The 25,365-nt window shown below is 45.1% G+C and overlaps 1 protein-coding gene across 2 annotated transcripts in view; it reads left to right on the forward strand.

The window, feature by feature from the left end:
* Positions 1–488: 488 nt before the first annotated feature.
* HPCAL1 (hippocalcin like 1) overlaps positions 489–25,365 on the forward strand; it is an 80,954-nt gene continuing 56,077 nt past the window's right edge. Inside the window, exon 1 of one of the 2 annotated variants that reach the window (XM_050314573.1) lies at positions 489–565. The gene's annotated coding sequence lies outside the window, so the exon portion shown is untranslated. Of the gene's footprint in view, positions 566–15,840; positions 16,003–25,365 lie in introns of those variants that run through there. The other variant, XM_050314572.1, reaches the window with a different exon arrangement.

Here is a 25,365-nt window from a genome sequence, read left to right on the forward strand (position 1 = left end):
CTGCAAAGCTCGTGTTGCTCAAGGCAACCTGCATTCACAGTCAAAGAAAAAGGTAACTCATCTTGCTTTTCCTACAACACACAGTCAGCCATTTGGGTGATGTATATGCTGCTGTCTACTGTAAGAGTTGGTGATACTTTCCATGTAGAAAATGCCATTAGTGTGACAGATATGCACTGCCAACACATTGAAATGGAAAGCCTGCTACAATTCAAATAGAAATATCCTGGGAGATTCTCAGCTATGTTGAATTAAGGAGGAGAGAATAGATCAAATGTTCTTTTTCTAAGCCCTATTAACTCCATGAGAACAGAACACAGCTGTGAGTCCCTTAGAGGCAATACACAATCTCTGCCAAGTTAGAAGGCAATTATTCTTCATAAATCTGTCTTTTTAAATCCAAGCAGATCGATTGTCTCGTCTATCCTTTCCCTATGCAAGCACCCGGAAAGGCTCTTTTAGCACCACCTACAACTAAGTACCCCTCTTATCAGGAGAGCCACACCATGGAAGGGATGGAAGCCCTGTCAGCCTTGCATATCCCTTTATAATGGTGGATGTAAAGGTATGTTCAGATTTTTAATATTTTAACCAAGAAGTTTCTGTGCTGATTTTAAACATTCTCTTGGCTTTAGATACCTGAAATAGGACACTCCTTAACATTCATTTTCTAGCTACTAAGCAGAGAAGTGTTGCAAGAATACAGGATAGTTTCCTTACGTATACTGTCATGGTTGCATCAGTATAGAGCTTCCAGAGCTGTGTTAAAACTGGCTTGGTTACAAGACAGTCATCTCCTAATAGCCCTGTTTTGCCAAATCACCCTGGCTCTGAAAGTCAAAACGGCTTCTGTCCTTCCTGGTGACCTGTAATCACAGCTAGACATCCAGCAGATACAGAGAAGACAAATACTGTTTGGTGCAGTTGTGAGCAAAGCCTGTGTAAAAATATGTGTGAGACTTGGGAAGATCAATTACCTTCAGGTCTTTAAGGTATTCATTGTGATCTGAGTAACACATTAGTCTTGATGATCTGCACTTTTTTTTTTTTCTTCTCCAGACAGAGAGAATGCTTTTCAGTATTTGTAAAGTGCATTTTGAGATTGTGCTGATTGTAGTCATTATTGTTATGATATGTCCTCTCTGGCTGACATTTGGTGGATTTACTGACGCCCTAAAACCACAAGTGCTATGAGAAAGGGAGAAGTTAGCACAAACTGTTGTTTCTGATGTTTCTGTGGCACAGCAATGAAAGAAAGGGTGTTCATTTTTCTTTTTTTTTTAAATTTTATTTTAAAGACCATATTGGTGTATTTACCTATTCTGTTATAATGAAACAAAGCAAGCAAATGAGATGTTTGTCTTTATCAACCAGTCTCCAGTCAGAGTTCAGCAGGAGAAATGAGCCAAGGAGAGATGAGAGGTGGGATATGGTGTGGAACAGATGCAGCAGCAAGTCCTGAGTCAGATGGTTGGTGACACTAGGCATGACTGGGGCAGCCTGGAGACACACCCTCATCATTGACTACTTAAATATAGGGGGAAAGTGTGTTCTAGGAATGAAGACGCATGGGAAATTCTGCTGTCACTTAGGAAATTTCTGGTTTACCTCTGTGGGCATCCTGGGACACCTGTCTGGGACCTTAGTCCCACTTCTAATCACTGTATGGTCAACTTCAAAATTAGGTGAGATTGTCCATGGCCTCATTCCGCTGAGTTTTGAAGCTCTGGGATGGAGAAACCACTGCTTCCTTGGGCAACTTTTCCTGCGCTTGATTATCTACCCTCACAGTGGAAATGTCTTCCTTGATTCCCTTGCTGCATCTCTGACCACTGTCCCTTTTCCTTCTCTGGTGTCTACCTGTGAAGAGTCAGGTTTTGTCCTCTCTGAAACTCACCATGCTATGAGTCAGCAGGTGGCATTACTGACTCCCTCAGAAACAGCAAATGAAGAAATCACAACTGAGCCAACACTTTCATAATAGCTTCTGGGGGTATGAAAGGCCATGTGAATTTCAATTTGTTAATAATTTCTGCTACAAAAGCAGTAGAAATTGAGAAAAGTCAACAGCTTGGCATTGGATTGACAAGGGATGATGGGAGAGAAAAGGTTAAACAACCTGGAAGCTGGACTGAAACACTGCTGTTATTTTGACCCATCTGTAGTTTGTTGCTGATGTTTTAGCTCCACAAAAACTGAGAGGAAAGCTATGAGCATTACTTTCTCAGCTCCAGAGGAGACCAGAGCACAGCTTGCTGGAGACTTCACAGCGTCTTTGCTCCAAAATTGGTGAGGTGTCACTGGGCTTAGACAAGAGGGCTTCCACTTTCTCTCAGCATCTCCTCTGTGGTGTTGGCCAGTAGAGTTACATTTTTAAACACTGGAAATGTGGAAAACTGCAGCTGTGAATCCTTTGATAAATCACAGAAAACTGGGGCTAGAAAGATTCACAAGGGCTCATTTAATTTTTTGCTCCAACCTCAAGGCAGGTTGTACCACTTTATCATCTCTAACCTGTCTGACCTGTTTGTAGCGTGACAGAAATTTTAATCCTCGCAACTGCTGCCCTTACCTGCAGGACTCTTTTTTGCTATGCATACTCTGACTTCCACTTGCTTTAATTCAAGCTCATTGCTCCTGTTTACTTTAGATATCCCAATCCATTTATGATAACATTTTACATAGATGGAGGATTATGTTTCTCTTCAGGCTGTACATATTTAGGCTAAACCCCAATTCAGTCAACCTCTTCTCTCAGGGTGTTTTCCAACCCCGCTTTGCAGCTAGACTCCCTCAAGCTCCACTCTTCAAGCCACAGCACATTACTCTGGCTGGTGTGGAAGGGTAATTTCCCATTGTATGGGCTCTGCTCCTCCTATATCCAGACTGAAAACATCTATCTTCTTCACAACAACATGACATTGTAGATTCATGTTCACTCTGCAATCCACAACCACCCTCTCAGCTCTTTTTTTGGCAGAGCTGCTGCAGCTGAACCAAGTCTGTTTGCACAGCTGATTGTTCCTGCCTACCTCACACGTGTCTCTACTGAACCACATCCTTTTCCCAGGCCTTTTCCCCAGCTTGTCATCATTGCTTTGAATTGTCATCCTGCCCTCGTCCAGCCCGCAGCTCCCACTTGCTTTGCCTTGTCTGTAAGCTAATAGACATACAATCTATTTCTCCATTACCTGCACCCTCATCCGATACTCTTCTCTTCAATTGACCTTAATGTTTCTGGACACAAGAGAAATATGTGATCCTCTACCTGCCACCCACTTAAGAGCTCTAAAGAACTGAGTCTTGTAGAAATGGCCTTTTGTTCTCCTTGTAGCAAGAACCCCCTGAGCAAAGCTGGTTGCATTTTCAACTGATAGAGTAGTGATTGCTTCCTCTCTCCAGTTGCTTCCTTTCATGTCAAACAGCTCCTGCACTTGCAAATGAAGGAGAGGATATCTGCTTATAATACATACTTCCTTTCACACACATTTTAAGTTCAGGGAATGGCAATGGCATATAGGAGAGCCTTTTGCTTTGAAGGATGCCAATGTTCTTCATAAATGAAGTCTGTAGAAAATCATAGCTCACCATTATAAAAAGAGCACTTGTTTGATAGCATGCTATGGCTGTACCCAGTAACTTCATACTGGTAATGAATGATGCCATAACAGGGAGCTTCTGGAAACACGAGCTGATACAGGACAGACCCCTCTGCCATTCCACATGTGTTTTTGGTCAGCAGAAATGTCTGGAAGTGTCTGGTCCTGTGCCACTGAGAGTCACATCAAAACAGGGCGTTGGACATTAAACCAGCTCCTCTGAAGTAGTGATAATCTCCCTGTTGGTTTGTGAGTAACCTGCCACTTCTGACTTACGTAAAACTGAATTCTCAGGTGGTCTCTTGCTGTTACTAAAAAAGGGTAGTGAACTTCTACCTCTCCATGGGTATGCTCTTTTACCAGAAAGTCACTAGTAAAGCAGAGTTTGTGTGTGGGAGTCCTGTGCTGAGCCTTGTGGAGCCCACTGAGATGCCAAGGGCACTAGGATTGCCTGATGTCTTCCATAAACCAATCACAAAACATTGGCTCATCTAGTACTCAGTTAAAACATGGCCAGTATACAGCCTGACTACATGTGTTAGTAGGTAAATCATAAAAATCTCACACCTCCCTATCGGAGAGTGGCAAGTTAAATGGGCAGTCCCAAGGATTCAACATCTTACTGGACACAGTAATGACTGTCTTAAAACTTGGGAAAATGGAAGAAAACTTCTGTGTTTGCTTGCTGGTGACTCAGGGCTCAGCCTGCCATGAAAAATATGGATGAGAAATATAACTGATTAGGAAATTGAAGGTCTGTGTCTGAAAGCAACACATGAATTCCAGCATCTGGAGCTTTGGAAAAAGCCTGAATATGATAAGGTCTGCAAACAAACTGGGATTTTATAGAACCAGTGGTAACACAGTAGACATGGCAGCAGAGACAGGGTGAGAGCGAAGCATGTTAAACTGACATTATAACAAAACATTTCAGAAAATATCACTCCCTGGGACATGACTGCTACCTGAAAAAATATTACTCCTTTTCTTTATGCTTTCTCTACTAAGAGGTGCTATTTTAGATTTCTACTCACTTCATCAAATTATCTGCACGGGCTGCTTTCTCTTCCTAGGCTGAATCCACCCTGAGAGGAGCTCTTTAGGAGACTATGCAGTTCTGTTGAGTCTGAATTTGATCCACTATGCTTGATTGTCCTACTAATGCATCTGTCTTGGGTCCAAGTGCTCTCCTGATTTGAACTATAATTATCCTAAAACTAGATTTTTTCTAAATTTCATTCCCTTGTAGCTTTTTATAGTTCTGTGAATTAATTATTCAGAGCTGTGGAAGTTCTCGGCAGTGCTTTTCCACAGCTTTTATGGACACGGATGCATTTCACTCATGTAGGGCAGAGCATGCACTAGAACTCCAGATGGGGACAAGGCAAAGACTTTGTCCAAATGTTAAACACACTGAGTTCAGCGTGTCCTCCTCTGACACCATCCTGAATCTTTTGAGACACAGACAATTTCTGAGACTAATAGTGTCTGTATTCCCTCCCTGGCATTCATAGGCTTGAAAGTCTCTGTTTACAGGTTGATGCCACCTGCAACATTGTGGAGCAGCTGGAGCTACCGTGAGCACAGGGACCAGTGTGGCTGCAGAGCTGAGCACTGCCAAAAACACCCCCACATTTTGGCTTGGATGGGGGTGAAGTGCAGCAGATGTGCAGTGGGGAGACTGAAAAGGACAGACTTCTAGCCTGGAAACAGAAGCTGGGGAGAAGTCAGCAATCTCATTTTGCTGCTGAGAGCAAGTAGATGTGCATTTGGGAATGGCCAGGCTCTGTGGGACATATGAGAGGGGTGTCTCTCTGGGATAGAAGCTGGGGAAGATGTGTTCAACTAAACTAAGGCTTTGTTTGAATTTCACTTGAGTTGGAAGTTAGGAGGCATACGTGGAGGGCATGGAGGCACCAAAACAGACCTGTGAAGCTGCTGCTGACACAGCTCCTCTGGCTTCCTCAGCTGGAGCTTGAGCAGTCTCCAGAGCAGGTGTGTAGGGAGAAGCACTCACATTGGGGTGCCACTCCTGCCCTCACCATGTGCACCCCATCTGCCCACGGAGTCACAGCCCCTTCTTTCTCTGAACCCTTTCCCATGGAGGCTGCCATTCACACACTGGGGATTTTCCTTCACCACAGAGGAAGAAAAGGTCTGTACTGCAGCCACCAGGCTCTGAGCAGGACCCCTGCATTTGGCTCTGCAGAGGCAATACAGCAGCAGAAAATGAGACTGAGCATTGAGCCTCTTCTGCCTCCCACATCCTCCTTTGGGTAAGTGCAGAGTGTGTACTTTAATTAGTGATGATACATGAGGGAGACAGGAGATGAAGCAACATTCAAATTAAGTATCTGCAGAGCTGGTGAGAAGGTAAATATGAGCTCCCAGACTTGGGAGATTTTTTTTTCAGTCCCTTCTTCTGCAGCAACAGCTTGAGATTTAATTTAAAAAGCAAGGAAATCATTGTTGCAGAATTTTTTCCCCAAACCCCACCTTTGAGAGCCACCTTCACAGGCCTCTGAGCTTTATGACACTGAACAGCCCAGGGTGGGTTAGCTGGGCTTCCATTACAGCTGGGGTCCAGATCCTTCCCAAGCACAGCATTTCATCAGGTAAAGGGTTATTGCTTCCTAGCTGAAAGCCCATGGGGAGTGTGGTGGACTGATGCCTGCATGACCCTCCCACAGGAGATCACCCACAATAGAAACCACAACAGGTTTGGAATCTTTCCTCAGGAGTGGAGGCTTCAGTGACCTGCTAGCCAGCCTCTCTCCCGTCACGATGCACTGCTGGGAGGAGTGTGGGGGCACCTCTGTCTCCTCCCCTGCATACATTTCTGATCGGGAATCAAAGCTCATAGCCATGTACTTTGTACCACTGCCCATCGTGGGACATCTGAACAACTCATACTTGACAATGAGCATTCTCCTTTCTGCTGGCATGGACAAGAGCTTCAGACTGAAAGTGGGTGGGATGCTGAACACAAATATTACATGTGTCAGAAGGATAAATGAAGGTTTATTGAAGAATAAATTAACCTTACATTTAAAATTTGCTGTTTCTTAAGTGCTTAACTTCCTCTATACCCTATATGACAGATTCTTTGTTTACTTTTATAAATAATACTGTATTTGATTATTGGACAAAGCACACTTCATAGCAAAATATGTTTTTAAAGCATTTTGAACTGATAAATAACATGTATTCACAACCCCTTTGCTATGATTTCACTTTAATAATGCTTTTGGTGTTTCAGTATGAGTCAGGCAACTACAAAGGAATTGCTGAAAAATTTTTGCTAAAAACCTCTCTGAAAAACCAGTTATGAGTCAGAGGAAACACAGTTGAATTTTACTGGTTCAGGTCTGGCTTGGGTGAGTCTGTAATTTTAGAAACCAAATTCCACATCTGGAATTGTCTACAGTTTGGCTATTAATAGGGTGTCTGTGTTTTTATTTCAGTGCCACTACCAGGAGATAGGACTTGCCTTGGGAAAGGAGTGGCTGCCAGTGGCCACTGCTGCCTGGCAGATAGAGCCACACTACAGGAGATTCCACGCAGAGATGACTCAAAAGAAACAGCCTTTTTTCCAATGGAAAAATGCATTGCTGATGTGAAAGAAAAATGTAATGGGGAGTGGCCAGGACATAAAGACACTAGAAGACTCCAAATGCTCCGGAGTCCCTACTTTTGCTTTCTACCCGTGCTACTGTAACTTGTTTACCTACCTTTTTGTTACAAAATTAAACTCTATATTAAATTACAGGGTGGTTACTCCTGACAGAAGCCCAAAGCAAAGCAGCAGTTGTGTCAGTCTGGGGAGTTCATCTGTGCAAGGGCAGAAACATGCTCTTTGTATGGTTGAAGCCAAATTGTACATTAATTATTAAGTGCTGAAACTCTTACATAAAAGGTGACCCAGTCCAGTGTTTTTTATGAATTCATCTGATTTAGGAAATCGTAGTGTGCCCTTTATTATTTCTCAGTCTCTGTCAGTGTGAAGGGATGTCTCTGAAGTCTCTATTAGGCAGAATAAATGTTGTTCAGATACCCTCAGCTTGAAGTAAATAACTCAGTTTCTCTTACTTGCCTGGATATCATTTTATATAGAACAGGATACCTGGTATATGATAATATGAAGAATCTGGTGGTATTTGCATGGCAATCTGAGCTCAGAGCAGCTGCTGTGGCTTCACTAAGCTGTGCCTTTGGATGCTGTCAGGCAGATCAGCTGAGCGCAGCCGCACTGGCAGGTGCCTCCAGCACCAGGTGCCTCACCAGAACACCCGTGGGATGCTGATGAGAACAACACAGTGTCACATGTTGTCCAAGATCCTGCTAGTGGGCTCTTTTATTGGATTACTGTCTGTTTGGAGGGAAAAATATCTTCTGCTTGAAGCAAAATGCTTCATGGTTTGTGTTGTGATAAAAGGTGATCAAACATCCATGAAAACTGTGAGTCTTTTTAGTTGCAGAGTTGATGCCCTTCTCTCCATTGATTTTATTAAAAAAAAAAAAAAATGCATGTTTTGATAGTGCTGTGGCAAAAATAGTGCAGGATGCTTGGCAAAGATAGAAAGTAGCTTGCCCATGAAATAAGTCCTACCATTTCAGCTGATGGGAAACACATGGATTTTTCAGGCCAGTGAGTGAAAGGTAGTTGTCTGAATGCTTGGAATTAAGTGTGGTTTTCACTACTTGAAATCAAAGCTTGAGGCAGGAGAATTGGGACATTCCTGCAAGAGCATGGATGATCTGGTGATTATCTAAATGTGTAATCAATATCCCCATTTACTTATTAGTGTGCATCTGTCAAATGCTCAACAACGTGATTACCCTATTTAAATATTTTCTTCAGGCATAAACCAACCTTTTCAAAATTACTAACTTTTTTCTCATTGAAAGTGTTGTTAATTAATACTTTCAGTGTCCTCCCCCGAGATTTGCTTTCTCTTAATTACCAACAGAAGCAATACAAGAGTGTTCCACCACCAGTGCCAAAATTAAACTGACTTCCTCCAAATTGCATTGAATGATCCACATGGCTATGCCTTCAGGCACTGAGAGGGAGACCTTGATCCCACAGGAAATGCTGCTTTATGAGGCCCTCTGTTGTCACAGAATCACAGAATGGTTTGGATTTGAAGGGACCTTTAAAAGTCATGTAGTCAAACCCCCTGCAATGAGCAGGAACATCTTCAACTAGATCAGGTTGCTCAGAGCCCCATTCAACCTGATCTTGAAAGTTTCCAGGGATGAGGCATCCACCACCTTTCCAGGAAACCTGTTCCAGTGTCTCACCATCCTCACTGTAACCTCCTCTTCCTTAAATCTAGTCTGGATATGCCCTCTTTTAGTTTAAAATAATTATCACATGTTCTATCGCAACAGGCTCTGCTAAAAAGTCTGTCCCCATCTTTCTATAAGTCCACTTTAAGTATGGAAATCAATTTCAGTATTAAGTATTTCAGGGTGGATTTATGCAGATGGGAGCAGCATGAAGACATGGATGTCCCAGCAGGAAGGTTTGAGCCCTGGATGAGAAGTGCAAATATCATGCAAGGACCATTAACCCCAGTGTACTGGGGCAGTGGTATCCTGATGCTGGTGTGCAGAATCCCCTGGCTTTTGCAGAGCTCTGGAAGGCATCCCAGAGCATGCAGGCCGGAAAAACACTACATTAGCATCTTGTTGGCTCCAGCATCCCAGAAAGCATTGTCAAGTTTCTTTCTTTTCCTCTTATTTCAGCCATATGAAAAAAAGCAGTCTCAGCAAAACTGAAATTTGCTGTGGGGAAATACCAGGTTTAGTGTATTATTTTTCATTGCCCTGATTGAAGAAAAATACTTTGTTTTGTTTTGCCTTTTAAAGCTTTTGTAATGCCAAGCTCAAACATTGATTTTCATTTAGACACACCAGTATGTTTTTCATACTTATTTTCTGACTTTTTCATACTCCTGTCGTGGTTCAGAGTAGCAACAAGTAGCAGCATTGATATTTTCTGCTCCATAGAAACACTTGAGTTTTCTTACTCTATTCCAGCTCTCTCAGCGTAAATTTGCCATGTTGGGGCACAAAACCAGAGTTCACTCTGTTAGATCTCACAGACATGACAGTTTTTCAATGGCTACTTTGCTCTGTGGGACCTCATCCATTTCAAGGGCTCCCCGTTATTTTCTACTCAGACAAATTAGACATGTCATTTTCTATTTTGAAATTGCTGCTGCTGACAGCATGAGGAAATAGCCTGGGTGGGAATGCCAAGCCCAGGTGGGAATGGCACAGATCACGGGCAGACACTCAAGGCCCTGCTGCTCTGCCCTGATGGTGGATATCCTTGTGTGGAGACCCTGCGGGAGAACAGGACTGTAGGTAGATGCAATTGGAAATAAGCATGTGCAGGCTATGGAGTGTAGGAAATTCCTTTTTTTTTTTTTTTTTGTTATTAGATACAGCTATAATGCCCTGGCACTAAACTTTGTTTGATGATAAATCCCAGCAAACACTGTGGCAAATCCCAGAGTGAAAATCTGCAGTAAAGCACCATAGAGAGAAATGAGGCTTTTAAATTTTCCCTATTTAGCAAGATTTTTCCCTTTTTGTGTAATATAAAAGTCTTATCTAAACCATCTAACTTTAGCATCTGACACAGCAACTGCAGCCTGGGAGGTCCTTTTTAGATTTCCATGTAATAAACTGGTACTCAACAGTAAATGAAATGAAAATGTGCCAGTTTAATTCATAAATTCTTCACCTCTGTCAAACCTAATTTTTTTAAAATATTTCCACCCTCAGTCTTTCTATTAAGGGAGAGAAAAACCACGCAGCCAATTTTCCTTTATGTTACTCTAATTGTTGCTCTCTTTGACTTTGAAAAGAACACCGAGTGTTCTCATATATGTAAATATGCCTGATGGCTTTGACTGTTCATATGCTAAGGCCCCATAGGCACTGGGTGTCCCTGGGGCAACCTTAATAAAAATGTAGGTAGAAAATGCATTTTTTTATTTGTCCAGCTGTGCAGGCTCACATCTGCTGTTCTCAGGCTTGCTGCCAATCACCACAGCTCTTACCATTTATTTTTCCTCGCAGGGGAAGAACGCACCCAAGACAATCTCCTGCTAAGAGAAAGGAGAGCAATCATGCAAAGATGGATTATTGACACAATTTTTGTTCCTTTTTTTTCAGTCTATCTGATGTTACTGGCACAGTAGCAGGCATAACAAGTAGGTTGGAGATGAAAAAGCATGCAAAAAATTACATTATTATTGTGTTGTAGCTAAATTCTCTGAGCACCCATTTGCCCTTGCTCCACATTATATTATTCAAACTAGACAGATACTTCGAAGGTAACTAGCAGATTCCCCCCCTCCCGTTTCTCCCCATCCTACAAGGTCATTTAAAATAGGCCAGGGAAGTACACTAGAAAATACTGCAGGGAACAATTCTGCTTTGGCAGGAAAATTCATTGTAAAAACTACCTGCTCTTTTCCACTTCCAGTCTGCGATCCAGATGACTGGCAAAACCACTTGGCACATTTGTTTTGCTACCACATTAAATACTAGGTCTTTCTGTTCAGGTCATGCTGCTTGTCCATACTGAAGGTAAGAGCCATGTGTGCAGCTGGCATTTCCCAAGTTATGTTTGCCTGTTAAGTTGGACTTGGACTTGAACTTACTTCCAAGTAAGACTTGGAAATGCAAAGGAGTACAAAGAAGGGTTAAACTGATGCAGGCAAAGATTCAAGCCCCAGCATCTGGTAGTAAAAAATAGGAGGCTTTATAGATTAGCATCTAGAGGTTTATTACTGGAATTCAAAAATTATTGATGAAAATAGAAACAATTTTCCCTCTTATTTCCCCAAGTACTTGCCAACCAGTTTTATCACAGGTAAATAACACTGGTTCATTTCTCTGTTACTGTTCTCATTCAAATTTCTCTAAAGTGATTCCTGACACTTGAGGGATTTCCAAAAGCAGGATTAAAAGAGGATTTTAAAAGTATAATTACATTGTCTTTTGAAACATTGCTTTCTTCTGTCAAATGTACATTGTGAGGAAGCTCAATGGTGGAGAGAGTGCCAGGGGTGCTCCTCCAACCTCTCCTTCAAGGCTGTTCTGCAAATGGCCCAGCCAGGAGCTCCTTCCCAGGTTAAACTGCTGACCAGCAGCTTCCCCTGGTGAAGTGTGTGCCATCCACCTCCAGGATGACAATGTGACCAGGATGACCATGTCCCCAGCTCAAAGTCAGAAGACATGCTTTTGCTGTGGAGGCAAGTCCTGGCTTTTCTGGGAGAGGCAGATCAGAGTCTGTCTGACCCACACAGTCTTTCTGCCAGGCACCCAGTCTGAACACATCTGGAGCAATTGGCTGCTGTCAAGGACACCACCAGCACTTTCCATCTCAACAATCACGACAGACATCAGAAGACCAAGAGGGAAAAATTGGGCTGAATCCTTAATCCTTGCGAGCAGGATCTTCCTTTGCTTTTTGGTACTGGGCTGCCCAGGGCAAGTTGATAACTTCTCAAAAAAGGTAAATATCACTTTAATCTCTTCCTCAAGTTAATCATGGCAAACCACAGGAAGGGAGATAATAATTCAAGATTAGTAATAGCCTTGTGAAGCTCACATTATTATGGAAGAAATTTAAAGACTAGCAGCATGCCACATACCTCAAACACTTTAGTTTCTGTCTAATCCCTTGATGATTAAACCTCAGACCACCGAAGGAATTTCACACATTATCTTCAAATTCAGCATAGTTGGAATGATGCAGATGAATCTAATTTAATCCATCTTTGTTTCTCACTCCTGACTGTGGAAACAGAATGTAATGCAGAAAGAAAAATCAAACAAAAGGCGAGATGCCAGAACAGCTATGGATTTAAGTTTGTGAAAGTCCACGCTAGGTCAGCATGGGATTATTACAGATGGATTGAACAAACACACGCCATCAAAAGAAGAACTTCAAAAAAGCCAGACACACCCAGCGGGACCAGTTTTGCAAATGCCTTTATAGAATCACAGAATCATTTAGGTTGGAAAAGACCTCTAAGATCATCGAGTCAGACAATTAACCTAACAATGCCAAGTCCACCACTAAATCATGTCCATAAGTGCCACATTTACACATCTTTTAATACCTCCAGGGACAGTGACTCCACCACTTTCCACGGTAGCCTGTTCCAATGCTTGACAATGCTTTCCATAAAGAAATTTTTCCTAATATCCAATGTAAACCTTCCCTAGCACAACTTGAGGCCATTTCCTCCTGTCCACTTGTTACCTGTGTGAAGCGACTGACCCCACCTAGCTACAACCTCCTTTCAGGTAGTTGTAGAAAGTTGTTTAGCCTCCTTTTCTCCAGGCTAAACAACATCAGCTCCCTCAACTGCTCCTCATAAGATGTATTTTTCAGACTGTTCACCAGCTCCGTTGCCTTTCTGGGAGAGGAGCAGCAGCCCTCACAAACTCATTGCAGGATTGAATCTGCAGCTTCTTTTCATCTCAGATTGTTTATGAGCATTTGACAATTTTCTAAAGGCATTCTTCCTCATTTCCGAAGGGATTTCTGTAACTCAAGAATTGCTCATTATCAAGCATTAGAACTCTAAATCATCTGAAATCTTGGTGGCATTTCTCTGGTTGGCTGTCTATCTGGATTGCACCATCCTGTATGTAGTTGCAGCTGGAAGGGTGCAATTCGTGAAGAAAGAAGTTGGGTATAAATGATAGCAACACTCAATTTGGTTCTTGTTGTGTCTTCCAAATAATTGTTGAATCCAGAATTATTTCCATTATTTATTCAGTTTCTTTTGGGACAATACACAGAATACTAGAGGGATTAAAGAAAGCAGCAGCCGTGGGCACTTCTCAGGGAAGTAAGTACTCACTGACATAAAATGTCCCTGACTCTCCCAAAATAGGCAGCTCCTGACAGTCGTGTTTGAGTGCTATGCTGAGCAAGGTGCAGAGCAGCACCAAGACACCCACCAGAGGATCACCCCAAACCAAGCAGGGCACTCACAGCTGCCAATCGGCATCAAACCAGGGCATCCTGGAGAGGAGCCACTGCAGCCTCAGAAATGGTTGCAGGTCTCATCTCACAGCCTGCCCATCACTGGACATGGGGCAGCGCCATGCAGAGGAAAACCTGCTGCTGTTGGGGCTATAGAGTGACAACTGTGTCAAAAATGAAAGTGGAGTTGAGTGCCATGAACTGTTTTCTCTCACAGACGTCAGCCCTGAGGGTTGTAAATCTTGGAGGAGGCCTCAAACAGGTACTTGCTCTGTTGCCACATATTCCTGGGCGGAGTGATGTCGTCATCTGTGCCACTACCCTCCCTGGTAGAGCAGCAGGAGAGGCATGGCAGGAGCCACAGCCCCATCCTTGCATTGAGCCATGCTTACGTTGGCAAAATGCTTGCACAGGGAAAGGTTTGCCCGGAAATCAAGGGGATTACTCATATGTAATCATGTCCTGCGAGGAAAACCCAGATTCAAGCAGGTGAAGTTGGCAGCAATGGTGGTTGCATAGCATTTCCCATTATATGTTTCTGGTCAAATTTCCTCTAGTTTTAACTGTTCAGGTTCTTTGTTTTCCAAGCTTGTTCTTTGCTTTGGGCTGACACTTTTATTATTTTCTTTTTAAGGTGGCCAAACCATTTCACCTATTTCTGAAAGGTCTCAGGGAAAGTGGCTATTGTTGAGAAACATTTTAATCTCTGTAACAATTTCTTCTCTTTGCATCAGTGTATCCAGTTTCAATGTATTCAAGCTCTGGAGTACATGTGTTCAAGGTTTGGCTGGTTCTTTTTTTTTTTTTTTGTTTATTTTGTGTTGGTTTTGGTTCTTTATTTTTGTTTTGGTGGTGGTGGGTTTTTTGTTTGTTTGTTTGTTTGGGTTTTTTTCTTTCTTGTTTTTTTTTCCCTTTCCATATGAAAATCTGCTTACTGCAGAGATAAGCTTTGAAAAACGGCTGCTTTGGTGGGTGGTGGAATTTTTCTGTTTGTTCACCCTTACCCCCACCCTTCCTTGCTTCCCAAGTTTTGTCACTAAAATCTTTTAGTATCTTTTTCCTGGTGTGTCCTTGATTTCAGCTCTATTCAGTTCTTATCTCACGACAGCACTGAATGTGCTCACGGAGTCTCCTATAAGGGGAGGCAGAGTGAAAGCTACCGATAAGGCACAGTAGCAACTACATCGAATTCTTCATATATTTTTGACTTGAAAATGTTCTGGGCAGGAGCTGGGGAATGGGGAGGAATATCCTAAGAAGAAGATTCACTTCTTTGTGCTGCAGGCCATACTTCTGAGCAATGCTTCCAATTACCTCCCTCAGGAAGCAGATTAACATCAATCCCTAAATCCCCTCCATTTTGTGATGGGGTATGCGGAGAGGCTCTGCAAGTTCACGTCTTGCACAGAACGGTGAGCGAACGGTGACAGCCTGTCTCCAGCCAGTGGGACGGCAGCCGTTCACAGACTCAGCCGACGGCACCTGTACCGCGACTTTCGGCGCAGGATGGGGGCACTGTGGGTGGCACGGGGCTTGTCCCATCGCCCTGCTGAGAGGGAAGCGTGGGGTGGATGTGCCGAGAGGCGGCTGCGCTCGCTTCCAGCGGCTGCTCCAAGCGACCTCCGCTGCCGCCGTCCACCCTTCGACTCCGCGCACCAGGCGCTGGGCACCTCCAGCCGCGCTGGGGCTGCGCGCAGGGCCCGGAGCGAGCTGGTGCCGCGGGAGGGTGCCCTGCCTCGGCGTTTCCTTCTTTGTTTTGGGGTAAAAAAAAACAAAAGGAAAAAAAAGGGGGAGGATGGGAAGGGGGAAAAAAACCCACCCCAAGATCAAAAATCAGAACTTTTTCTGCCCCTTCGCCCACGCCCGCCGTGCCGGGCGGGGCGGGCGCAGTCCCGCGGGCGCGCAGCCCCGCGGAGCCGCCTCTCCGCGCTGCCCCCGCCAGCCCTGCACTTCCTGCCCGCGGCGGCGGCGGCGGCGGCCCGGGGGGGGCCGGGCAGGGCGATACCAAGTGTCCGGGCGCGGCGGGAGCGGCGGCAGCGGCGGCCCCTGCGCGGGGCTCGGCGCTGCGAACGCCGCGGGGCGGCCGCGGAGCGGCGGCTCGGAGCGCTCCGCCCCCCCGGCGCGCCCGCTGCCCCGCCGGGGAAGTTGCGCTCCGTCCCTCGCTCTCCCCGGTCCCTCGGCGACGGCTCCTTCCTCCCCCTCCCTCCCCTCCAATGCGCCTCCCGCTCATTTCCTCTTTTCCTCCCCGCTCGCCGCCGCTCCGCAGGCGCGCGGCTCGCCCGGGCGCCGCCGCGGAGTTGTAGCTCCCAGGAAGCCGCCGCGCCCCCGCGCAGCCGCCGCCGCTCCCAGGCCGCCGCGGGACCCCGCTCCCACAGCCGGGTAAGGAGCCAGCGCTGCCCCGCCGCCGCCCGCCGAGCCGCGCGGAAACTTCGGCAGGGCTGCGGGAGATCCGCGCACCCCCTCCTGCCGCGGGGACTGTCGGAGAGCGGAGCTGGAGGGAGCGGGGAGCTTTCTGGCTTTTTAGTGGGGTATTTTTGGGGAGCGAGGGTTAGAAATATCCCGTCTGGATTACGGGCGCGGGGCGCTTCGCTCGTTCCTTGCAGCCCCTCGGGGCGCAGAGCAGAGCGGGGCGGGTGCCCCCTTCGCTGCCAGGAGATGCGGAGCGGATCCGAGTGCCCTCTTCGCGTCCGGGGGATGCGGAGCGGATTCCCTCGCTCTGACGCCGCGGGGCTGCCGTGTCAGCGCTCGCCTCGCCCCGAGCAGAGGGGACTGCCGGCGTTTCCCCTGCCCTCAGAAAACCCCAAATATATGTGTGTAGCTGTGTGTCTTCCTGTATATGTGTGTGCATGTATGGATATCTGTATATATGTGTGTCCATATACACATGCAATCCGCGTGTGTGTTCGGGTGTGTGTGAGCCTCCCTTACGGCGAGGGGCGTTTCGCAGCTCTGCTTTATGGTGGTTAATGGTTTACCCGGAGAAGTTCCCGCCGCATGAATGTTACAGGGACCTTTGAGTCAACTCCTACAGACCCGGATTTCTTATTGCCACCTTCCTGAACTGCCTCTAAAAAATGCTGGCGTTTGCCTCTGGTCAGTTGGATTTTTCGCCTGTGTGCTCCCCGGGGAGATGTATGAGGCTGGAGGCCGGATGGCTGCCGCCAAGGTCACCCCCGTCCCCTGAACCCGGGGCAAGGGGGGACACCCTACTCCTGGGAGGTTGTGGCAGCAAAGGCATCTGCCAGCCGTGGTTTGCAGCAGGCTGCAGGGGGACCTGCTGAAGCATAGGGCTCCAGAACACAGTATTTGCTGGAGTACAGAGAATTGCAAGCAATAGAAAATAAAACAAGGCAAGTGTGTTTACAAGTAAGTTTCCATGCAAATAAGTTTCTGCTCGGTTTGGAAAAAGGTCATGTAATACATCATCGGGAATGAAAGGTTTGCTGAGAAAAACAGCTGGGTGTTCAGTAGGTTTGTGTCTCCTGTTCAAAGATGGGTGATTTATACCTTTGTGACAAAATCCTGAGCTTTTTTGCAGGAATGCTTGTAGGCAGGCACTGGAGCAGAATGTTGTCCTGTAATCCCATTCGCAAGTGAAAATCTGGTAGGAAGATCAGATTTTCTCTGTGGGAGGAAGAAAGGAGGAAACAATTGCTCCCTCCCCAAAATATTCCATGTTTTTTCCAATGGGAGCCATTTGTTGTGTCTTCAGATTCAAAAGCTCTTCTTGCCTGAGATGAAGTCTGAGCAAAGACTGGGGGGCTATTGCAGCAGCCGCTGATATCACTGGCATGATATACTGTCCTGCATGGGGTTCGCCAGCATCATCGAGTACTTCTGGCTAGGGAGCAGAGCCAGGAGGAGCCTGTGCAGGGCACTGCCTGTTCCAGGTCCGAGTATCTACCTCGCATCTACTGATTCCTCAACTCTTCTCAGGTGCTTGGATTGGGAACCCTTTCATTCAGGCAACAGGATCTTACAACTGCATGTGTTTAATTTCATCTAGTTTTGTCGGGCTCAAAGAATGCACATTATCTCCTCACATTTCCCTTAGGTTCGGTGTGGAGATGCTGGACAGCCAGCAGGACAAGCACCACCTCGTCCTGACACCTATTTTCTGCTTTTCTTTGTTTCTTGCCTTACATTTAGGGTTTCTCTGTGTAGAGTTGGAAGTATAGGAAACTGGGAGGGAAAAAAGCGTGTGCCGCTATAGAGTGGCTGTCTCAGCGCTGGCAGCAGCTCTGCTGAGGAGTCAGCTCTGCTGGCAAAAAAAGTGCTTTTGTTGGCATAGCTTAGTCCGTTCAGGGAATTGCAACGGTGAGAAGAGTTCTGCCAGCTGCTGGAGTGAGGTTTGCTCTTGCTGCTGGCTGCTTGCACCGGCAGAAACTTGTGTAGACAAACCTTTTGAGTTCTCAGATGAGTCCGTCACTGTGTTGGTGCAGGCAGTGCTTTGCTCGCTGTGTGTTGCAGCTGGCACCATGGTGCCCCCATTCTACCACCCGAGCTCATGGGCATGACAGTAACATGGACAAGTTGTTGGGAGCTGGGGATAGAGATTAATCTGTAGCCTAAGCAACATTAAACTTGGATTATGACTCCACAAAAAAAAAAAAAAAAGGGAAAAAAAAAAGCATGTGATCTGGGTTTAGAAATGGTTGCAATTAAAAATACTCATGCAACATGATTTTATTTTTTTTTACAAGCAAGACAACATTCTTTTGAGTGTTGATCACATTGACATGGGTGAGACAAGAATGCTGTTAGACTAAGGGGGCAATGTGAATTAAAATTCTATATCATTGGGTTTTTCTCTTATTTTTAGTGATGTGAAACTGTGAGCAATAAGGTTGCACTGTATGCATGTGCAAGATGCACTGATACTCATGGGAAGAGGATCTCACATTTTTCCAAAGAACTGCTGGTATTTCCTTCCAGCACGATTTTTAGGTCAGATTCAGGAACTAATGCAATATGTTTTCCAGTTAATGGAAGACAAACAGACCTTTTTTTTTAATGTGTTTTTCTTCATGTTCCTAGGATGCTTTCCATTATGTCTATATGTTGGATCAGTTTCTTTGCTCATTGACTGTATTAGAAAATTGTTTGTTTCCAACTTCTGCGTGTCCATTGAGCTTAACTCAGACTGAAGTTAAACTTTTTTTTGGCAGGGGGTTTATCTTAGATTGTGTTACCTGTATTATTGTATTGTGTGGGATCCTACCCACGGATAGTAGAAGAATTTGCTCTTGCAAAATTTTTGGACTTTAATGACAGAAAATGTTTTGAATCAATGCCTGAAATTTCCATTGTTCTAATAATCCTCTACCATCCTAAGAGTATAACAAATGCAAACAATTATCTTCACATTATCAGTGTTTTGCTGTATAAAAGCTTTCACAAGTCAGTTGTGTTTTGCTAACCTGCAAATTAACCCATTGATTTCTGCATTTCTTGACTTCCCCAGATAAATATCTTCTGTCTATTGTCATGCTCTGATAGCAAAGTAAATGTGAATCCATGAACAATGCAGGCGAATACTCCATGAGGAGCTCCTTCCTTAGCCTCTCAGAGTCTTTCAGTGGATAAGAGAGAACCTTCAGCTGAACGTTCTGGAAATGTGACCTTTCTGGAAGTTTGGTGTTATGTTGCTTAATGACTAAGACCTGCAGGGTCGATTGCAGGACGAATTATGCATTCTCCTGCTCTGATTGTGCTCGAATTAGTAGGCAGGAGCTGGGGGGGCGGGGAGCAGATCAGTCTTGTAATGTAAGAAACACTGTGGTTCTTCTGTATCGCACTGTGTGAAATGTGCCTTTATTATTATTGAAAAATGCTGCTTATCAGTTGCACAGTGGGTTTGTAGATACCTGTGAGTAACCAGTGTGAAAGACATGGCAATGGCACTTCTGCTATTTCAGCGTTTCTTGTTCTGTAGATGTGTGTCTTTTTAAAATCAAAGAAAGTAGCAAGTAGTTTAAGGAATTCTCCCCGATGATCTATGTTAGTCAAGATATTTGGAAACTCATGCCAGCAGCATTTTGTTCAAAAGATGCCAGCTACAACCTGGCCAGCTTCTTTCTTCTCTTGCACGCAACATATTTCCCAGTGATTGAGCTGCCTGTCTCAAGTGGCACAATGTACTTGAAATCTGGCTGGGGAGAAAAAACAGCAAGAAAACTTTGACATAGCTGCAGTTACATACAGTTCATGCATCAGCCTTTGAGACTTTCTGCCAGTGCTTTGGTGACTTCTTCAAATGTGTTTACCTTATTTTCTTTTTTTACCCTCTGTTTTCGAAGGAAATCAGGCTGCCTAAATGGGAAAGGATAAATGCTGGATAAATGCACATTTGACAGCTGGGAAAAAAAAAAAGGATGTTTGCTAGTATTTCAGTTACTGTAATGTTAATGCATTCAGGGAGGTGTTTGAGCTGATGATAGAGCTGATGATATCCCTTTAAATATCCGCTTGGGTTGGAAAATGCTGGATTCGGGTGACAGGGACACTTGGAGACTTCAAAGGCAGAAGGCATGGCTTGCACCTACAGAGATGTTTGCTGAAAACCAGGCATACTGAGATCCTGACAGGTTTGCCAAGAGCTACAGCTAAACTTGGGCAGCTGGTTTAGCAATTAAATTATGTTTTTGTTTTGGACAATGGGTTTATCGTAATGAATTAACCGGTGGACTAGTCAGAGTGGCAAAGGGGTTTGTTTTTGATTCCCCAACCATGCAGCACACCAGGATCGGGAACTTCCCAGCAATGGAAGTGCAAGAGCATTTCACACTGAGTGCCCCGGGGAGTGGGACCATGTATGCTTGTGTGTCCTTCAGTGTGCAAACCCCAGTTTCTTTTAATCTCTTGAAAATACCAACGTGATGAATGGTATAGCTTGGGCACAGGGTAAGGAAATAATACATGGTGCTGGTGCTAGGAAATTGGCACGTGGCTCATGCAAAGTCATTTTAGAATAGTCAGGGGCGGTGGTGGGAGGAGGGAGGAAAAGAAATGCCTTCAGGGGGCTGGGAGCCAGCGTGTGGGCGTGCTGCAAGTCTTCCTCGCCAGCCTTCTGCACACCGTGCTTCTCATTCACCTCTACTCCTCACAGGCTAGCCTGTCTGTACAGAAGGGAGCTTTTCCTTGTTCAGACGTAGCAGGAATTTTTTTCATGTTTCTTTTTTTCTTTCTAAAGGGCATTGTGTGCAGGATGCTCTGTTCTTGGCAGCTTGCCCACCATGTAAAGGGAGAAAGCTCGCTGATTTTGGTCACGATGCAGATAGCCACCATCAAAGCTAGTTAGCATTTGCAGGGCACCCTTTCTATTTTCTCTTTAATGAAGGTTTTTTTTTTTTTTTAAGTAGGTAAATTTTGTTTCTCCAAACATATCGCTTTCTCTTTCTTAAAACTTACCTGGGGAGAAACAGATTTTCCTTCGGAGAGCAATTTGTGGCTGGTTGATGAGAGCTGCTTGTGCATGAGAGGAGAGTGGGAGTTACAAGGGAGGACATTGTGGATGCATAACCATTAGCACCAACTTTAATTATGAAATGTGTGTTCAAAAAAAAAGCAAGTGTACTTTGCAGTGCTTAGGAAAGGGCCTAGGAACAACATCTGTTCAATATGTTAGAAGGCACTTGAAAACCCTGTATCCTCTTCGCCAGAGCTGAAGGGAAGGCAGCAGCTTGAAACTTAGGCTTGGGAGCATGGGCCTGGCAGGAGCTGCCTGGCAGGTGGGTATCACAGACAGCTGCCTTTTGTCATCCTCTGCAGAGTGATCAAAGCACCGTCCTGGAACAAGTAAAGGTTTCTGCTGTTCCTTCCAGTTTCCAATTCAAGTTTCTTCTTCAACCATCAGTACACCTGTGTCTTGAGTCACCTCTCTCGTCTCCTCTCCCTGGTGTCCATCCTCCTAAAGCTCTTGTACCAGGAGAGCTGAAGTTGATGTGCAGAGGAGGGGGGAGAAGAAAGTGGGCTCAGCACCCTCTGTGGTTAGACATCATGATTTTTACCAGGCTGAGTTTTATTGCTCTGGAGCTCAGGCCTGTCAGCTTTGCTTCAGAGAGATTCGGGGGGGTGGGCTTTCCAGAAAATGGGTACTTCTGTGTGTAAAAGTTTATTAAAGGAGGCACTTTAATAACGTAAAACAGGAGTTGAAAATGCAGGTATTTGACAGTCATGCAATCCTATATGTCTCTGAAAGCCAGAACCATCTAAGTGGGAATGAGCATATGCCTGTGTCCAGCCTCTCATGGCTTTGTGCAACGAAGCCTGGATGGTTGCATCTGGTGGAGTGTGGCAAACCAAGCCTGTCCCTGGTGTAAGCAGCCTGATTCCCCCAAAATCCATGGCAAGTGTTTTTCTTTGGCTTAGGTTCGATGTGGAGCAAACTGGCTGAAATCAGTTGTGGGAGACCTTTTGAATTCAGTTGGCTCCCTTCTGCATCAGCTGGGTGCTCAGTGATGGCTGAGGCCCCTTCTCTGTCAGGACAAGGGTTTGGTCACTGCCCATGTGCCTGCCATCTCTGAGGAGCACAGTGTGACCCTGGGGGTGCTCCTCCCCTCTGTGCCAGGCTCGTCCGAGGAGCAGCCACTCTGCCAGGACCAGTCAGGGTTTCTTCCAGGGTTGTCAGAAGATGTATCAAAAGATAAATTTTTTTAATGGAAGTTAGGTTTCATTCCAGCTGAGGGTAATTGAAGCTGTGGTAATGGTCTGAAAGCAAATGAGATTCAGCTCTGTAGACTGCAGCCACAACTTTCTGTTCTGCTCATGTCACGCTACTTAAAATGGCATTAATTCCTAAATCTGGCACTAAAGCACTGTTACAAAGAGCGGTGTTTTTCTCAGGAGATAGACAAAATGAGGGAAGATCACCATTTTTAATTCATCCTCTAGCCTCCTCTCCCATCCCCTTAAGAATTCCCTGAATCTACAGGCTGACTTGCCCAGCCAGGCTTGTCCCTATGGGAAACCTCCTGTCTTTCATCACTCCTGCTGGGGGTTGTTGGCAGGCTGTTTATGAGGTATGTGCTGCAGCTTTCCAGAATTCCTGTCCCTTAAGTGAGGCAAGCTGTTCTGAACTGATAGCACCAGAAACAGCTGAATTTACTGAGTGCTCGTTTTTATGGGCGTAATTCAGAAGGCAGAGTTTGGAAGTGAAGGTGCACTTGCTGGCTGTTTCCAGAGCTCTGACTTGTTACAGGACACATTCAAGAATGATCTTCCTCAGCAGTTGGCTGAGACATTGTCTTCTAAGCACCAGGAGCTTCACAGTCAGGTGTTGGCTAGTCACGTTTGTGTTGGGACATTTTGAATCAGTTGCATCTTGGTGCCAACCTTTGTTTTCACATCCTCGATGCCCATTGCTGGTACTGGAGTTTTGTCTGAATCATTAGTGGGTTTGATGGCTTTTTACACTTTGTAGGAAGGCATGTTTCTAGCAAAAATGCTCTTCATTACTTGTTCAGTTTTAAGAAAACATTGCAAAAACATTTTGGGGGAAAGCTCTGGTATTCATGAGCTGTATGTATGCAAAAGGCCGGGCTGACTGTTGGATGGCTGCTCAGGGGCTTGTAGCAAGGTTGCCTTCTGGTGGATCAGTCCTTAGACAGAAAGATGAACTGTCAGTGGCTTTTAAGTATCATGAGGGGTATAATGTTGTGCCTTCTGCTTTTCATACTCGCTGTCCATGCGCAGTATTGAAATGCAGTGTGATCTGAGGAAGATGTGCAGGTGCTGGGGCGGAGCAGGGCTGCAGGCTAAGCTACTCGAGGCCAGCCACCACTGCCATCTCTGTCTGGGACTGTGTGACATCCCCATGCCAGGTTCTGCCTCTCTGGCTGAAGCATGTGGCTGATGTGACGTGGGGTTTTGCAAGGTGTTGATTTGCCATTAGTTGTCTCCTCCCTCACCCTGTTGTCCACATCAAGCCGTGGAAATGCCAGACTCCTTCTTCCCAATATCAACCAACATTTAAACGCATTTCTTAATTGTTAGTCAGAAGTGGGTGGAAGGAGAGGGAACAATCCCTGCCTGGAGCAGTAATGGTGAAAGATCCCAAGGAATAGGCATTGTGGTGGTCACCCATCAATCTTCTCCAGGTGCTTGGCTTCACGTGGGTTGTGGCTTCCACCAGCTTACAAAGAGGAGGCGCCTTCCAGCATTTTCACCCAAGTGTTCCTGTGGGTCCTGAGGAGGGATTTGCCCAGCTGTGTTCCAGACAGCCCTGCTGCTGGCTGAACCCATCTGCATGTCTCCTGGTTGTGCTGGGACAGCCTGTGCTAAGGTACGCTACGGGCTGCAGGAAGGCTGCCTGTGAGGAAGCAGCAGCCTGTCCTGGTGGAGCAGGGAAGACCCATCAGCTTAGGAAAATCTTTGTCACCTGAGCTTGATATTTTACAGCCTTTGAAGGCTATGATTGATGTGTGCAGGAAATTAAGCACTTAACATTGCTTTTCCTGCACTCTGGAGGTTAATAAGACACCAGTGCATCTGTTTTTTTCTTTGCTTTCAAGGTGGTTTTCCCCTTATAATTACAAAGATGGCAATGTGTAGATTTTTTTAAATGAATAAGCAATCTGCCCAGGAGCACTAGTTTGTGATAAACTTAGTTTAAATGCATCTGCATATTCTGTAGCTGGAGTGTGGGTTTATGTAGCATAAAACCCTCAATATACAGAGAGGTTTAAGGTTATAGCAGGCACCTTGGCTGTGCCATAACAGCATTTATCACTGTAATTTGATTTTTTAATTAATTCAGGCTTCATTCAGTCCTTGGAAAGTTTTTGAACTATTTCAACTATTGCTCTGTTATGTCTCTCCACCTGGTAGATTAGCTAATACTAACAACAGTCTCCTTTAATAAAAGGCAGTTGACACTAGGTCCTACGTAGCTGCTTAGCAAATCTTATTTTAGCAGATACCTCCCTTCCTGTGACCTTCCTCATTCACTCCATCCCTCCCAAATCTTTATTGTGTAACTTGAATGTAATGTTTAGTTTAGAGCATCCTGTGAAGCAGGGAAATGCAACCGAAAAGGAGGCTAAAAAGGGGAAGAGAGGAACTTCCTGGACAATGAATGTGTAACGACACAATCTAGTTAATTGTATTGGAAAAAAGTTTTAAGAGGAAATAGAGTAAGTAACTGGCACTGTTCTATCCTCAACTGCCTGACTGATTGCTGGTGTGGAAGTCAGAACAGGCAGTATGTGGCATTTGTCAATAGTCTTTTTTGGAAAAAACCCCATCTAAACAACCTTGCAATTCAGTAGGGGAACTCAGGAGGGAATGGAAGCCAAAACTGACATATAATGCTGAAATGCAATCTGGAACTTTGGATTGAATGGAGAAAAACTCCTCCAAAGCCAGGGGAACTGCTTCTGCCTCCACCGTGAATCTGTGGTGGTGAAGCCCATGATGTATGTCATGAGAGGCCTTGTTGGCATGCAGATTTCTCCTTTGCATTGCTTCTTCTGGCTTCTGTTGATTTCCCTGTTGTTTACCTGAATCTGGCAGGGATGACTGCTTGTTACAATAGCATCAGTCAGAGATAAGATTGTTGTTCTGAAGACTTCAGGCTGTTCTTTTGTCAATGGTTTAAGCACTAAATTGCACCTGTGTTCAGTAAATGAACCTTTGGGAATGCTCAGAATGGGATTTTTGGAGCTATAGAACAGTTACTTGCTGTAGACCTAACCTACTAAAGTTGATCCTACCCTTTTGGATTGTACTCCAAGTGTTTCTGTG

The sequence above is a fragment of the Myiozetetes cayanensis genome, unplaced genomic scaffold, assembly GCF_022539395.1.
Source record: "Myiozetetes cayanensis isolate MyiCay16 unplaced genomic scaffold, myiCay2020 scf2-11, whole genome shotgun sequence".
Taxonomy (NCBI): domain Eukaryota; kingdom Metazoa; phylum Chordata; class Aves; order Passeriformes; family Tyrannidae; genus Myiozetetes; species Myiozetetes cayanensis.